Below are 16,089 nucleotides of genomic sequence, written 5' to 3' on the forward strand. Positions count from 1 at the left end.
TCATTTTATTTTTAAGTTCATCCCATGTGTGATATACACGTTTAATATCTCAGCTCATTGTCTGCACCCCGTTTGCATGAGACCGAAGACACTTATCAAATAAACTGGGAGTTTTATGAAGAAACCCTCAAGTGCACAATGTATTCTAGACACCGAATCGTAATTCATGAATTCGTACTTGGAGAAAAAAACTCTTTGAAGAACTATTGTACTCACCTCGATAATTTGGAGAGTTGCTCAGCATGCTAACACCACGTAAACTTTTGTCAGTACTGACAGCAGTGCATCAATCTGGAACAAACAAAATCACGTGTCTGGAGCTATAATTTAATGGGTGGGTTAGGTTCAAGTTACTGATCCATCTAAAACATAGTATCGCATGAAGAAAAGCAATTTCACTTGTCGTATGCCGTATCTAACATTATTTGTGTCGTAGATTGCAGATGTAGTTGTCGAAACTGAAAAAAACATATAATGTGCGCCTTCACTGGTATTGTCATCAAAATTTAATTCATTAAACGCCACATACAAGTAATGCAAACATTAAGACGTACATAAAAATAAACACATTGAACGCAATAACTGTAAAAACAGCAATATGTAAATTGAATTAGGCACCATTATTTACCATATCTTAGATAAGCATATGTCTTTTTGGAATTAATTCCGTTTCGTCGTCAAAGATTTAAAATCGAAAGGTGGGAGTTTTACATTTGTCTTGTTGTTGGATACGTGTCAATTCACAGAGAAACAACAATTACTACAACTTCGACTCAATGCTTAATCAAGTTAGCGAAAAAATCATCTCTCAAGAATCTGCTATATATATATATAATTACGGGCCCGCTGATTAAAACATACATCTGAAAGCACGGAAATGTGTAGCAATTAGCGTACACAACGAAAGAACAGAATTCTGACAAGCGCAAATGTTGGTTTTCTCAGTACACACATAAATCATACTTCGTCAACATGTTAACGATGTCGATTCAAATTTCACATATAAAATTACAATTATTGTTATCAAACTAATAAATTTTCAATGTGTAATTAATATAGAGCCAGAAGATGCTATACCCAGTGAACTTAGCTCGTAATACTGTATATTTTACATGGCTTTGCATATAGTTGTTAAAAATTGGAATCCTATAGGGCTTCTACTTGGAAGATATAATTGAAAACATGAAATAGTTTAACTATTATTCAATACTGATAGGCAATTTACACAGGAGTGATGGTAATGCTATTAGCTTTAAATGATAAAACACTTTGATGACGAGTTCCTGTGGAATAGCACCGATTGTTAATGGTTATTTGGTTAAAGATCCGCTCTTGTGAAACTCGTCAGCGAAAGTGAATACACATGTGTTAGTATATTATCTACACTTTGATGGTTTCATTACATAATCGTATGGATAGGGTTCTTTGAGGCGTGGCTTATCCCTCACCAGCACCGGCCATAGCCGAACACCAGGTGCATTTGAAAATAACTTGAAATATCAAGCGCTCAGTTTAAGAAGAAAAAAACCCGATGCTTCATTCAGGAAATTTTATCAAGTTTTTTATCTATTTTATTTTCATTGTTACTTTTGTGATCATTTTCAGATTATCCGCCTCTTTTAGCGGTCTGAACCAAGTGATAAATATTTGACCGGTACTGATAGAGTCGAGAGAGCCCATGCAAAGATGAACATTTGACTCTACTCCGGTATCATTCGGAAGACTGCAGTATGTTTCGTGTGTGTCTACAAGTCATAGGCAACTAAGGTGAAACATTAATGACAGTGGGGTATATATATAATTTAGAAGACTTATTAAAAGGACTTTTTTAAAAGGGGCTTGTAGAAGTGCTACTTTTCTCTGTTCTAAAAATTTATGGTTATGTACATCCACAACCGCACATATAGGTCTGGCCAAGCCTTATATGGCGTTAGCCCACCCAACAAACCAATCCACTAGTTTGAACCTGCATGTATTTTTTCTGTCGTCTATGCGTTTTGGGCCAAATCTTATCCGTTATAACATTATAAATCATGCATTATGTCAGAATGTACCCTTTGTAGGAAAACAATGTCTTTACAAGAACCAAGTTCAAGATAACTGTGATGACGGACACGATGAGAGAAACAAAGACCAAACTCCAATGCATACAATGGCATGCAAAGGTTGCAACAACAAAATGCCTCTCTAAGGCCGACATGTAATAAAAAGGAATCGAGGCCATATTGTTAAAACGAACACGGCACGTGCAAATAAGGAATTATATCTCAGCTAACACGTGCTAACGATTCTCGCGAGAGTTTCGTGACTTTAAGTTAGAGGCAATATTAAATTAAACATTGGCGATTATCGTTTCCATTTACGTCTTCAATAGAGTAATGTTGTTCTGTCCTTTTAACACAACAATAACATTTTACAATTGAAAGTGATGGGGTGATTTTAGGAAAGTCTCTCAAATCGCCATCGCTATTAAAATAATGCGTTCGTTTAATAGCCAAAAAGCATTTAACTCAAATAGGTGTAGGGATGTAAAATATTAGTATGTAAAAGTTAAGTCAAATTGAATCTTAGTCTCTTTTAAGTAGACTTCGTTACGTCATTCAATCGCGTCTAAATCACACTTATGATGATCCGTTTACATATTTAGATTTATGTCATATTAAAGTCTTGGTTATTTAAGGTCGTGCCAGGTTTATTGAAATACACAGACCTAACCACCCGGCCATCGCGACCCCTGTTTAAAAATTCGGCCTTGGCCAAGAAACTCGTACATATTGAAATGTCGGACCCATGCTAACTTTAAAAAATGTTCGCATCTGAAATACGGACCACACCCAAAACCTAACCTGGTTATCACTGGTCGTCACGTGACGTAAGTTCCAGGGACGCGTGATTCACGATAAGTTTATATAACCACCAATTTACATCAAATAAAATTGTACAATCATCCCTTATGATAAGTCACATACGATTCGTGTATACTGTTCATAATTTTTAACAGCTTCAAATTATCTTCAATTTAGATTATGCCCTTCATAGTTCAATGCTACGATTAGATGTGACCTTTGCACAGAGATGCAGCATCTTTGGTCCGTAAAAGCATAAATGAACTTGAATGTGCACGCATAAAGGTTGAAACAGCTGCATCGTGCATCTTTAACATGTTCATTATTTTTCTGTATCTAATTATCACTGTAAATATTAACAGGTACTAAACACGTGTTTGAGTTGGTAATAACATCCTATCCCCTATTTGATTTAAAGATGCTCCTTAGCCGACAGAGCACAAACGATACTCATCATTTAAACGATGACAATGTCTGATTAACATCAAAATAATATATTATTTTACTTTTGGTGCATGTGCAGTCAGTACTTCATTCCATATAGGATATAGTGCCATTGATTTATTTTTGGTGAATTCAGAAGCTCAAATTTTTCAGTGGTGGTAATGGTGCAAAATTACTTTTATAACTGAAGAAAAATACTTATGCGTCTTCTCCTATTTTTGATAGAGAAAACAACTATTTAGTCAGCGATATAGCATATTTAATATTAGTTGTTAATGAACAAATTATTCCGACGACATCTCATTTGATACTGGCTACTAATAAGGAAGACTTTCAAGAAAACTTATTACATATTTTGTTAGGAAGCATTTCTCGTTGACAAAGATTTTTAAGTAAATGTAAAACTCGTTTACCAAGCATCCTCCGTCCACCCTCTATAATTTCTAGGTTTGGATATGTGATTTAATGATATGAGTGTTTATATAAACACCAGTTTATCTACATTACGATAGTTTAAACTGACGTTGTATATCCTATCACTAGCTAGACAGATAAGTGGTCTTTCCCCAATACTAAAACACAGATGTTCGCCAAGCTTTACCAAAATAATAAATGTCATTTGTTCATTTACGAGACTAATGTCAAATAAATCTACACGTTTGTTGTATAAACTGAAGTTTCCTATCCCGGAGAACACTTTCGAATCTTTGCTTTGAATGATTAAGGACTTTAAAACACTATCCAGGTTTGAAATGGTGTCCTGAAATAATTTGGGTTACGATAAGTAAGATAAAATAGCGATTACTCGATCCGCGAGTGAAAATAACTCATGTGTTCGTTGATGGAACGATAAAGGAGATATAGGGTGAGAGAGAGACGTTTATCAGATTAAATTTGTGATCTAACATTGAATTGTGCTACAGCAAAATTTCTTCGATCATATCTGGAAGCGAATTCTTGACCGAATTTTATTTGGTGTGTTCTTTTTTGTTTCATTTCTAAAAAGACATGGCGTCTGAAGCTGCATATTGTTACGCGACTGTGCCAAACGGAGACGAAATTAAAGCGAAAAGATACCGTTTTAAAATTTTGAAGAGTTTGTCTTTTCATTTCGTTAAACCAACACGAGAGACTATTAAAAGTTTCATTTCGTCCTGCATATTAAACACGAAAACAGATCATTTCGCATTTAAAATAAAACTAACCGAATAAAAGGTGGAACTCGGCAATTAAATATCAGTCCCGACATATACAACATTATTCACTTATATACGCGATGTGTTTGCTTTTAAATGAGGTAGCAAGCACCTTTCATATCATGTAAGTTGAGTATGCACTAGAATGATGATGGTTGATTACTGAACGGAAAACTCATCGAGGTTATAGTAGAGGTACAGCCAAATTATAGCATATGTGTTATATATATATATACCACCACTTAAATATGAAACAAACTAATGAATATACGTGTGTTTTTCACAAAAAAGATTACGCATGTGTTTGTAGAAAATTAATGATTACACCTTATGTTTTATTTCACGAGTTCAAACAAGCATACAAAATGTAAATTAATTTTTAGATAAAACTCAAAGCATCATGATAAGGGCTGTCTGCTGCAGCAGTGCTTCAAATGACATTACTTGTACATTAGTCACGGACACCATATAAAGGGGTACGTTCACAAAACCTCGACGGTATGTTATATATATGCCATACTGAGACGGAGGAGTGAGAAAATTTGTGGCATTTTGCCGTACATTCTTAAAGGATTCCTGCCGAGACAAGATTTATGATGACACATGCATATAGACTTATGAAACATGAATAACTAAAATAAATCACATTTTGATGCAATACAAAAAAAAAGAATTGACAATATTTTATTGTTCTCAGGAATCTTCCCAGACTGTCATACAATACATTTCCTATAAAATAATGACTTTTGTAAAATATGTATTTTTCCATTTATTTCAAATCTTGTAGCCAGCTAAGTATACGTATTTCTATCGATTCGTGAGGAAACCCTTTGTTTTCATATATAGTCACGTTATGGTTTACAATTGCCTATGTAAATATAATGCTACTATATCCGTTTTGCCATTTTGTATTCATCGTTCTGATTATAAAGAAGATTGGCGGTGATGAGGCTAGTTTAGGAATACAGGTACAAGTAACATATTTAACCGCATTGTAAACAGATACCACATACGTCCATTTTCACTTCTACCTCTATCAGCGAGATTTCCAATGCCAAAAAAACATTTTATGAAATGTAAGCATTGTATAAGCATTTTAAACTACAAAGGCCAAAACAAAAGACGAATGAACAGTTCTACCATCATATAGTTTCATACAATAAAATTGTAACAAAATTGCAATAAGACTTTATCAGAGATGCTGCTCTGGCCGGTTATTTCTGAATCCGTAGTTCACTAAAATTTGCCGGGGTTTATTTGGAACCACTGTCTCCTTCTAATAGAACAGCCATCATTTGGAGATTTTGAACCAGACATATCCTCCTTCCATTTCAAATATGTATCCTGTTGAAGGTGGTGTAAAACAAAGAACGGATTAAAACAATCATTACTAGTAGACTCTGTGTTTCATTACTACCAAACCATGTCATGTTCAAATGGAACTGTAAATGGGAATATATTCGCGAGTTTTTACAGTCGTGATTTCTATATGTAAACATTTTACGATGTTGTTAATTACGCGATCAATAAACCTGTTTCGCAGCATGGTTTTATATATAATGATTGTACACCAAATATTCGCATGGGGAAATTTTCGCGCTAAGTCAAGGCATGAACAAACACTCTAAAAAAAGTGAGGCGTTGCCAAGAACGTGAATATCAAAGTGATTTTTTCAGCATTGTATTCTTTGTCTTGTGTTAATTACCGATTAATAGGTTTAGCATATTTACTCAGATGTTTGTGTGCTCTTTTATTTTATCTAAAATGTGTATGTTAATGTATTTGTAATGATATACTACATTTATAAACTGTCAGCGGTGTTATCATTGTATACATCGTAATGTGTTATGGGGATCTAAGACGGTAAAATGTCTAATTACACTTATTTTAAAAACAAAACATTAAACCCTCAAATGAATTAGACATCTGTTGGATGATGTAATTGTCGAAGAATTCGTAATATTCAAAATATTTCAACTGATTCTAATAATTATCTTGTAGTTTTAAAAATCAATGAGTATTGACGAAAGCATTCGGTTGACGCAAATCAAGAACATTCTTTGAATTAAATGAAATAGAAATAGTTCTTGTTAAAAATTGTTTTGTATTTTTTTCTGAACAACAATCACAAATCTGTCATAACAAAATCTTTTCTGACATTCAAAATGGTTTTGGCTGATGACTGAAAAAAAACATATTTCCCCCCACACACTTTTCAAGGCAACCAAGACATTTTGCGACTAGATTTGAAATTGCCTTCAAACGTGAAAAAATCCAAACTAGTTTGGTTTGGCCTTGAAATTGCAGTAATATGCTTTCATACAAATGGATCAATGATTGTTGAGACATATTTAGAAAGAGCAAATTTACGACGCATTAGAACATCCTTGAAGTAGAATCAAAAATATCGAGGGGTTAATAACGGTACAAGTAACTTTCAATTCCGTAACAAGCCACCGTCAGACACGAAATGTATTTTATAGTTGTCTTGCCCAAAACTGTTCGTCTCCGCTTTAAAAGCCACTTCCCCCTACCGGAAGTTGTCTCTAAGTGACGAAGCGAAAATGTTTCATTGGGCTATTTGATTTAGATTTATTAGTACAGAGAAAATCATTATCAATCACTGAATTTAAAATTTTAAAATGCTGGCATTTTTTTTTTTTGTCTAAATTAATTCTTCAAAACTTGATTTTATATTTGCAGGTGGATATGAAATATCTAATGATAGCTGTTGAACACATTTTCTTATAATTGGGAAGTATTTTCGAGTATGCTCTGCATCTGTTACATAACCTTACTGCACTCTCAAACCACTTATGTTTACATTACTCTAATTGACTCCATCAAATTTGAAGCGTCGCTTTTTGTTTCATCTCCAGATTTCCAATTTCAATTTGGAACGGAATTCGGGCGTAATAGTAACCTGTCAGTTTCTAGTTAAACATTAAAACTACTTTTCTATTCTTCTTTATGGTATCGGGAGGTGTTGGCGTCGGGGAAAGGGGGGAGGTAGCAATGAATGACATTCGTGTTGATCAAATGGAAGATCTTGAACGAATGCACCGATAGGTCACAAATTAAAATGTGTTTACCTAAACACGATTGCTTTCGTTTTAAGCTATCGTTTTGTGAGATTTTACAATAATTCATCTGAATGAATTAGAATCCTGTAAAATATGTCGTGCTAGAAATTTAATCTACGGACATTTTGACGGATATTTTCAATTCAGTCAAAGTGCATTGCTTTCCCAGACTAGAAACTATAAAGGAATATAGTCCGTGTTCCCAGTGGACTTGTCAGCTCTTCATTGCATCTGCGTGGGAATTCCCAGTATAGGATGTCTATCACTACAGCTCAAATTCTCTGAACCAGGAATTGACTTTTTGGATTAAAGTGCACACTTTGACTGGTTACAAAGCCCGGTAAGCCTATACACAGCCACTGTCATGAACTGCAGACCAACTTATTTTCTCAGCGACCTGATTTTGTGTTTTCATCTCCAATGACGTTTTCACTGCCATTATTTCGTAATTTACAGGTAAAAACGTCCAATACATTTGTAATGGAATCTTTTTCGCCGTTGATTGGTTTCGAATTCTAGTCGGTCGCAAAATCCGCGACCAATAAAGTTACACTTTAAGTTTCTTGAGTATATCAGAAGTCGAAATGAATCTTTTCATTATAAGAAACTTGGGGTCATTTCAAAGTGTATTAGAAATATCATTTCACTTGGTCCTTTCTTTATGCTTTTTGAATCACAAACATTTGAAAATATGCGAATTTGGGACCTGTGTCCTGTGATCTGCCGGGAGCTGGAGTTATACTACAAAGCTTTTTCCACTTCTTGTGATCATACTGCCAACACCGCCTCTGTTATTTCGCTTAGATCCGAAATATACCAGAAAGAAGTATCTAAATTGATAGATGGCCTTTTTTTTTTTATCTTTTTGATAATATTTAAGATAGTGTTTTAGTCAAGATCATTTACATTTAAACTGTCCTATATGCTAAATAATTCCTTACTCCGAATTTATCAGGAATATTTAAGGGTTACGATGATTCTATGGCCCCATGGTGGCAGCCATCTTGAAATGGCGCATTCTGGGGTTATCGAACTCAGAATTAAGAAAACATTACTTCTCTCACTCGGAGAGAAATAATCACGAAGGGAATTTTTGAAGTTTGAAAAAATATAGCATCTCAAGAAAATACAGTCGGTGAGAAAGACGTGATGTAGATTATATGACTCTCCAAGGTTTTACTCAAGATTGGATTATCTATGATGACACAACCATCTTTGATATTGCATTCTGGGTGGGGGCATAAGAAGTGGGGCATATCAAGATCCTATCTCTCTATATCACTATAATCCAGTTAGGTTTCAACACCATTTCAGAAAGGAAATTATTGCTACAACAAAGTATTTCATCATCAAATTATGTTGTTCAAGTGTATGTATGTATACATGTAGGAAAACGTAATGTGCGCGTTACTATGACATAATTTTCGAAAAAAGTTTGCTTCATTTATCATTCTGTAAATCTGTGATAAATTATTCATAATAATTACATAATATTGTCTCAACACCATAAATCAACTGCAACATATTACATTATATTGTAGTCTCAAGGTTGCTCCAAATTTTTAATTGCTACATAAGCAGTTTTGTTACGTGTGAATTGAAAAGACTAATCTCATTACAAGATGGTAGCGTAACAGTTGTATATATTAACAGGCACTTAAGTTAATGTACATGTTATAAACAGAATTTCGAGCTATACGTCTGTGTGAGGCAAGCCATGTTAAACAAGTTATTTCCGCAAAAAAAATCAAAGAAGCCGCAAAAAAAATCAAAGAAGAGATGAAATATATTGTGCAAAATGTTGTTACAAATACAAAAGCATTGAACATAAATAACAAAAATAACTTCAAATCGTAAAATATAGGCGAGCGACCAACAGTAAAGAAGACATACTTTGTCTGACCGGCGAATAGGAGACAACTAATATGGAATGTATGAACAAGTGAGATTGGAATTATACGTAATTATTACAAAATGGTTCATATTATAGTGTTCACTCGGTTATTAATATATAGAAGGTGGCAATCATTTCTGCTTTCCATCTGGACCGAAACATGATCTTACACAAACTCAATTTACACAAAACGTCCAGACACTTGACGAAGCCTTCACCTAACTCTAAACTAGCCTATCTACAGTGAATGTCAAAGATCACAAATAAATATAATAATGGCGATTTAGGCTAAAGCATATGCACGTATATGTAGCGTTACTTAAGTCCTTGAACTTGAGATCATATCGCTTTATAATATTTCTTTGGTATTGGTATAAAGAGACTGAAACATATCCTTTTCCATAAAAACGCCATGACCTTGGGTTGTGCAATGTAAATGAGCGCGCCTGAACATCATCAATCATACAGTATACCAAGTACTCATCACGAAGTCTCGGACTTATCTTTTTGGCGTATAGCTGCTAAATATTCTTTTTACATGTTATTCGCCGTTAGCGGCGAAACCAAGGTTGTATATCACCAACGACTACTACAGGTTTGTTTCCTTAATATTCTTAATATATAACACTTAAGTAGATTTTTGGCTGCTTTGCCATAAGATACGTTCAGACACTTCACCGTGTGGTCAATAGGTCGATAGGTCATGGTCGATAGGTCAATAGGTCGATAGGTCACTGGTTAAATGCTATCTTGTACGTTATGAATAAAGAATAAGAAAGTCCTCTATTGGCTCCGAATGATAATCTATACATTATATAACATAATTAAGGTATTTGAAAAATTATTATAAATATATGTAAAGAGAATATTCTTTAAAGGAAAAAGCAACAACCACAGGTAAATTTTGGTTCATATGCAATGCTTATGTTGTATATATAGCTACTTCTTTTTCTAATTCAGAATTGAAAAAAGAGAATCGTTCGCCTCGGCTTTTATATGAGTGATAAAATATAACATTGAATCAAGTCAATTCATTTCAAGAATCATTAAAATGCATTTTATCAAGTCCAAAAATGTTATGTTTAAATGTCATTAAAAATGAGGATACGATAAAAAACCATGGAATGAACGATCATGGGAGGATCACGTGTTCGATGCTGTATTACATAGAGAAAGATCAATTGAATATAAAATTTATTATTATTATGAAAGTCATAAAGTATTTTTTATAGCGATATAGAAAAAAAAGAAATCACTCGCAAAAAAAAAAAAAAAAAAAAAAAATACACGAAATTATTGTAAGATCGAAAAACAATCCTTCATAGACTTTCTACATCTACCGGAAGTGACGTTGGAAGTAAAGGGTGCTTGATTCGATCACTTGATATTGAACATAGACGAAATTAGAATCTGTCTAACAATCAGGAAAATACGCTATTTCATTGCCAGAAGCATACGCATAGGTTTGGCGAATCAGCCATTGTCATCGGCAGACATTAGAGGCAGTTCTAAGAAGTGTTGTGTCAATATTTGGTGCCGGCGGTGGGCGATTTTCTCCTTTTTCTCTCATTTAGACGGACTAGACACTCTAATTGGCCATCCTGGACGAACGTGTTTACAATTTATTAATCCGACTTTTTCTTCGAGACACCAAGCCAAGTCTGCTAGACATCCGAATGTCACTTTCAGGAATCGAACCCTGGCCGAACCTTAAAACGCTGAAAGGTCTGTTTGTGTCGCGAAGGTACACGTAGTTCAACAAGTACATAAAATTATCAAAATGGTAAAATAACAGAAGGAGCACGACTTAATGTCGCTATGGAAATAATAATTATAGCCATAAACATTAAATATTTTTGTAGTGCCTTACTTGCAAGGCCAATGAAGTATTGCTACATATAAATGATTACCTTATTTGTTTTATTTACAACAGTGATATGATAATTGTTCATATGATTAAGCTTTGTTGTTTATTTCCGATGCTGCTATGAACAATGCATTCTTCACAAGATATAAAAATAGAAGACAGTTGTTATCTTCATCTCTTCAATTCAACATAATATGCACGCATAACGTGTTTACGAGTTTCTGCGAACATCAATAAAAACAGCTCACTTTAACCGTGAGCAAAGGTTTATTTTTAAAACATGAAAAAACAACAACATATTGGCAATTCGTTTATACGTAAACAATCACTTTTGATCTCCAGTATTGATAGTTCCAATTACTCATCAATCGATACATTTCAGGATCTGCCAATTTGTGCCAATACTACACCACTCCCTTTGTGTATTGTGTAAACTATAAAACTATAAAACTATAACATAAATTGTTATTAAAAATTAGATACTAATATTAAGACGGTAGGTTCATTTTGAACACTACAAACAATATTATGTAAGGTTACTCGTTCAATCCCTACGTTGTTGCAGGATACCAGTATAGATCGAGGTTACCGAAAGTACTATGGCCTTACAAGTAAGTTGCTGCTTTATCGCCTACATGGCTATGTCTATATTCTTTATTTGTAAATTACAGAGTTATGTTCTCCTGCAGATAGGTTTTGATTGTGACGTCACGTGTCATCAGTACATTTGTACTTGAGTATCGTCAATGAAACGGAAGCCATATACTACATGTATTAAATGATCTACATCAACAGTTTGCGTATTGGGAAACGATCTATTCCGTCATCGACTATAGGTATTGATATGATTATAAAATTTCGTGGATATACAGTTGTCATCTGATAGAAGACACTATAAACCCACAGGTTTTTACAAAAACATGTTTGAAAATTCGCTTGTAATCAATATAGATGGGATGGTCAGAATTTAAACATGTATACTTGGCGAAAATTGGTCACTAACCACTGACCAGTATGTCTTTGGTACAACGCTATCAAATTACATTCCAGTATTTAAAGGTTTAACGTCTAAAGTACATTTGGCAAATCACATGGAGCTCAATATCACACCATAGATACAGATACAAACTTGTCTTTATTTTATGTATTCAATACAGATTTCGACATCTCACGATGAAGTGACACAAAAAGACCCATTGTTCCATAGAATTCACTCAAATCTATATGTTTTCAGTTGTTAATTGTTTTACATAAGAAAATAAGAATTCTATTACTCTCTCTGTATGTCACATAGATAAGAATTCTAAAATTGAGTTTTTTTTAGCTCAGGAATTTTTCCGCAGTCTGATAAAATATAAAGAAACAATATTAGTTGTGTTGCTTAACTTTGCCTATAAACTTATGTAAATAGTTAAACTATCAATGGTAGATGCTAAGTTATTAGGGAATACCACCCACACTATGTATATACTTATAATATTTTAAGACGAAAGAGCCATCTTATCACAACATAAATAAAATTTATGTCGGTAGCTAGACAGCATTTACTAACAGGGTGGTCGGGGATAATCTAATACAATTTCAAACAGATACCATTATTATCAATGAAATGTTTGTTTAAATGACTCAAAAGTCTTAAGGATATATCATCATATACATCAGATATCATATTGATGGTAGTTTTAAGTTCCTATTACAATATTTCTTATCATATGTCATTACACAATGTTGATAAAGCATATCTTTTTCAACATGTTCTCTCTAGCAAATGAAAACATAAATAAACCGCTGATTGTGAAAAGAGTTTTCGTCCATGAAGTTTTCGCGCGTCATTACGTGGTCAGTATTACCGAGCCCCATTGAGGTTGGGATGCACAACTTAGCTTACAACAGAAAGAAGTCCCTGGTCTAATATGAACTCAACGATTCGTTGATTGGATTGACCAATCAGAGCTCAAAACTACCATTTTCTAGGATGTTGAAGTTATTTTGTTTTTCATTTTTGATGTCCATACGAATAATCATTACGAATAAACATATTATACTAACTTTACAAGCATCATGGATTCCCAAAGTTGTTATCTAGTTAGAGTAAATGCAGATCATCGAATCTCAAGAGGGGTGTGTGTAAAACGTTGTATTCTCAATATGCATCACTTAAGATTAAAAGATATTGATTTACTGGATTTTTTAACACTAACAGTATGCACACCTATATTATAGTCAGTGATAGTTCATGGTAAGACTTTTAGATAAGTTCCTGATTAGAAAAGAAAAATAACTGAAATCTTTTATGAATCGGAAAATCAACTCTTTCCCTGTTAGTGTCACCTAGATACGTGTTGTCTAAGATACATGTATTTACCTACCTCTTTTTTTTGGTTGATATTTACTCCATTGTCATGCCTGAGGCGTGCACTCGCTGAACTCTTCACTGTCAATCAGATACATTGACTATGACGTCATTACCGACAGATATGACGTCATTTAGTTTATATGCACGTCACATCGCCGGATTTTGAGGTAACTAAAGAGACATCCACTATTCAAAGCTGACATGCTATGACGAGAGCTCATACACAAAATAATGGTATATATTTCTAAAGGAACATGTAAAATATAATACATTATCCAAAGTATCATTCAAAAGCATGAAATAGTCCTTACCATGTGGTACCTAAAAGATTCCTCTACACAAGTCGTCATACGCCCAATATTTTACTGTAATATTCTAGTGATGTCCCCACGGGTTCAAATTCATATCAATATTAATGTTATGTGATCTGACATCCAGTAAAGTGCTTTTCTTACGGTCCATCAAACAAAATCGTACACCTCAAGCGAAAACACGAACAGATCTATTACAACACATTTAATACACACTCGTCCATATCGAAGTGGGACAAAGTCATCTGATAGTTTGAAGCCATATTTTCGTAGTATGACTTATTAACGGGAAATCCTTATGGAAACTAAATTGTTAAATATTACGTCACTGTTTCATCGGTATGTTCCTTTAGATATCTTCTTTATGATTATCAACTCATTCCGTGGAACAACGGCACAGATACCATGGCAGACATGATTCGGATGTCGAGTATATGATGATGGGGCAGTGCATGTATGTACTACCAGGGGTCAAACCAGGTGTGTAGCGATATTTATTTATTTACATTACCATACCAACACAGCGAAGTCCCATTAGACATTAGCTACAGTAACAGCCAAGCCGCCAGAAACAGTCATTATAACGCATGAATGCTGGATTGGTAAGACTTGTTAGACCGAATCCCTGATAAAATATTACAATCAAGCTACAAATAAGCATGTCGACAGTATCAAGGTAAGAGAAAATTGCATGCTGTTGCAATGCCCATGAAAGACAAAAATGCATTGCAAAGATATCCAAGAATATTTGAGATTTTTTCTGGTAATTTACGTGAGATGTCTGTTGGTACATGTAAGTCTTGCTGCAGACATACAACGATTCTTTACACGATATGTTTTTCATTAATAATATTAGATATCTACTGCAAGTAAAACAAGATATCTATACTGCAAGTAAAACAAGCATTGTCTTATTTATACTACTACACTCACCATCCATAACAGAATTCCGAACTTCCTGTACTTATTTATAGCATAACGGGTGACTTTATATTATGTACTATTGCAAGCTTAATATAGCCAGTCACAACCAAGGTTAGCAAAGTGTTTTAAGTCTGAATATAGCCAATCACAACCAACGCTATAAAATGTTAGCAAAGTTTTTTTATGTCTAAATATAGCCAATCACAACCAACGTTATAAAATGTTAGCAACGTGTTTTAAGTCTGAATATAGCCAATCACAACCAACGTTATAAAATGTTAGCAAAGTGTTTAAGTCTGAATATAGCCAATCACAAACAACGTTATAAAAGGTTAGCAAAGTGTTTTAAGTCTGAATATAGCCAATCACAACCAACGTTATGAAAGGTTAGCGAAGAATTTTAAGTCTGAATATAGCCAATCACAAACAGCGTTATAAAAGGTTAGCAAAGTGTTTTAAGTCTGAATATAGCCAGTCACAACCAACGTTATAAAAGGTTAGCAAAGTGTTTTGAGTCTGAATATAGCCAATGACAAACAACGTTATAAAAGGTTAGCAAAGTGTTTTAAGTCTGAATATAGCCAATCACAAACAACGTTATAAAAGGTTAGCAAAGTGTTTTAAGTCTGAATATAGCCAATCACAAACAACGCTATAAAAGGTTAGCAAAGTGTTTTAAGTCTGAATATAGCCAGTCACAACCAACGTTATAAAAGGTTAGCAAAGTGTCTTAAGTCTGAATATAGCCAGTCACAACCAACGTTATAAAATGTTAGCAAAGTGTTTTAAGTCTGAATATAGCCAATCACAACCAACGTTATAAAATGTTAGCAAAGTGTTTTAAGTCTGAATATAGCCAATCACAAACAACGTTATAAAAGGTTAGCAAAGTGTTTTAAGTCTGAATATAGCCAATCACAACCAACGTTATAAAAGGTTAGCAAAGTATTTTAAGTCTGAATATAGCCAATCACAACCAACGTGATAAAATGTTAGCAGAGTATTTTAAGTCTGAATATAGCCAATCACAAACAACGTTATGAAAGGTTAGCAAAGTGTTTTAAGGTGCATGTCATGTTATTCTTTTGACAGTGAGTGGATTTCATCCTTGCTTTAAATATATGATTTAACACACTTATTGGTAACTTTTCCATGAGTTGTTCAATA

At 33.9% G+C, this 16,089-nt stretch overlaps 1 protein-coding gene across 2 annotated transcripts in view; it reads right to left on the reverse strand.

The window, feature by feature from the left end:
- LOC138335044 (5-hydroxytryptamine receptor 4-like) overlaps window positions 1–16,089 on the reverse strand; it is a 122,111-nt gene that overhangs the window by 58,121 nt on the left and 47,901 nt on the right. For both annotated transcript variants that reach the window (XM_069283944.1, XM_069283943.1), the window contains one exon: window positions 217–291. The gene's annotated coding sequence lies outside the window, so the exon portion shown is untranslated. The remainder of the gene's footprint in view (window positions 1–216; window positions 292–16,089) is intronic.

The sequence above is a fragment of the Argopecten irradians genome, chromosome 11 (genome assembly GCF_041381155.1).
Source record: "Argopecten irradians isolate NY chromosome 11, Ai_NY, whole genome shotgun sequence".
NCBI lineage: Eukaryota > Metazoa > Mollusca > Bivalvia > Pectinida > Pectinidae > Argopecten > Argopecten irradians.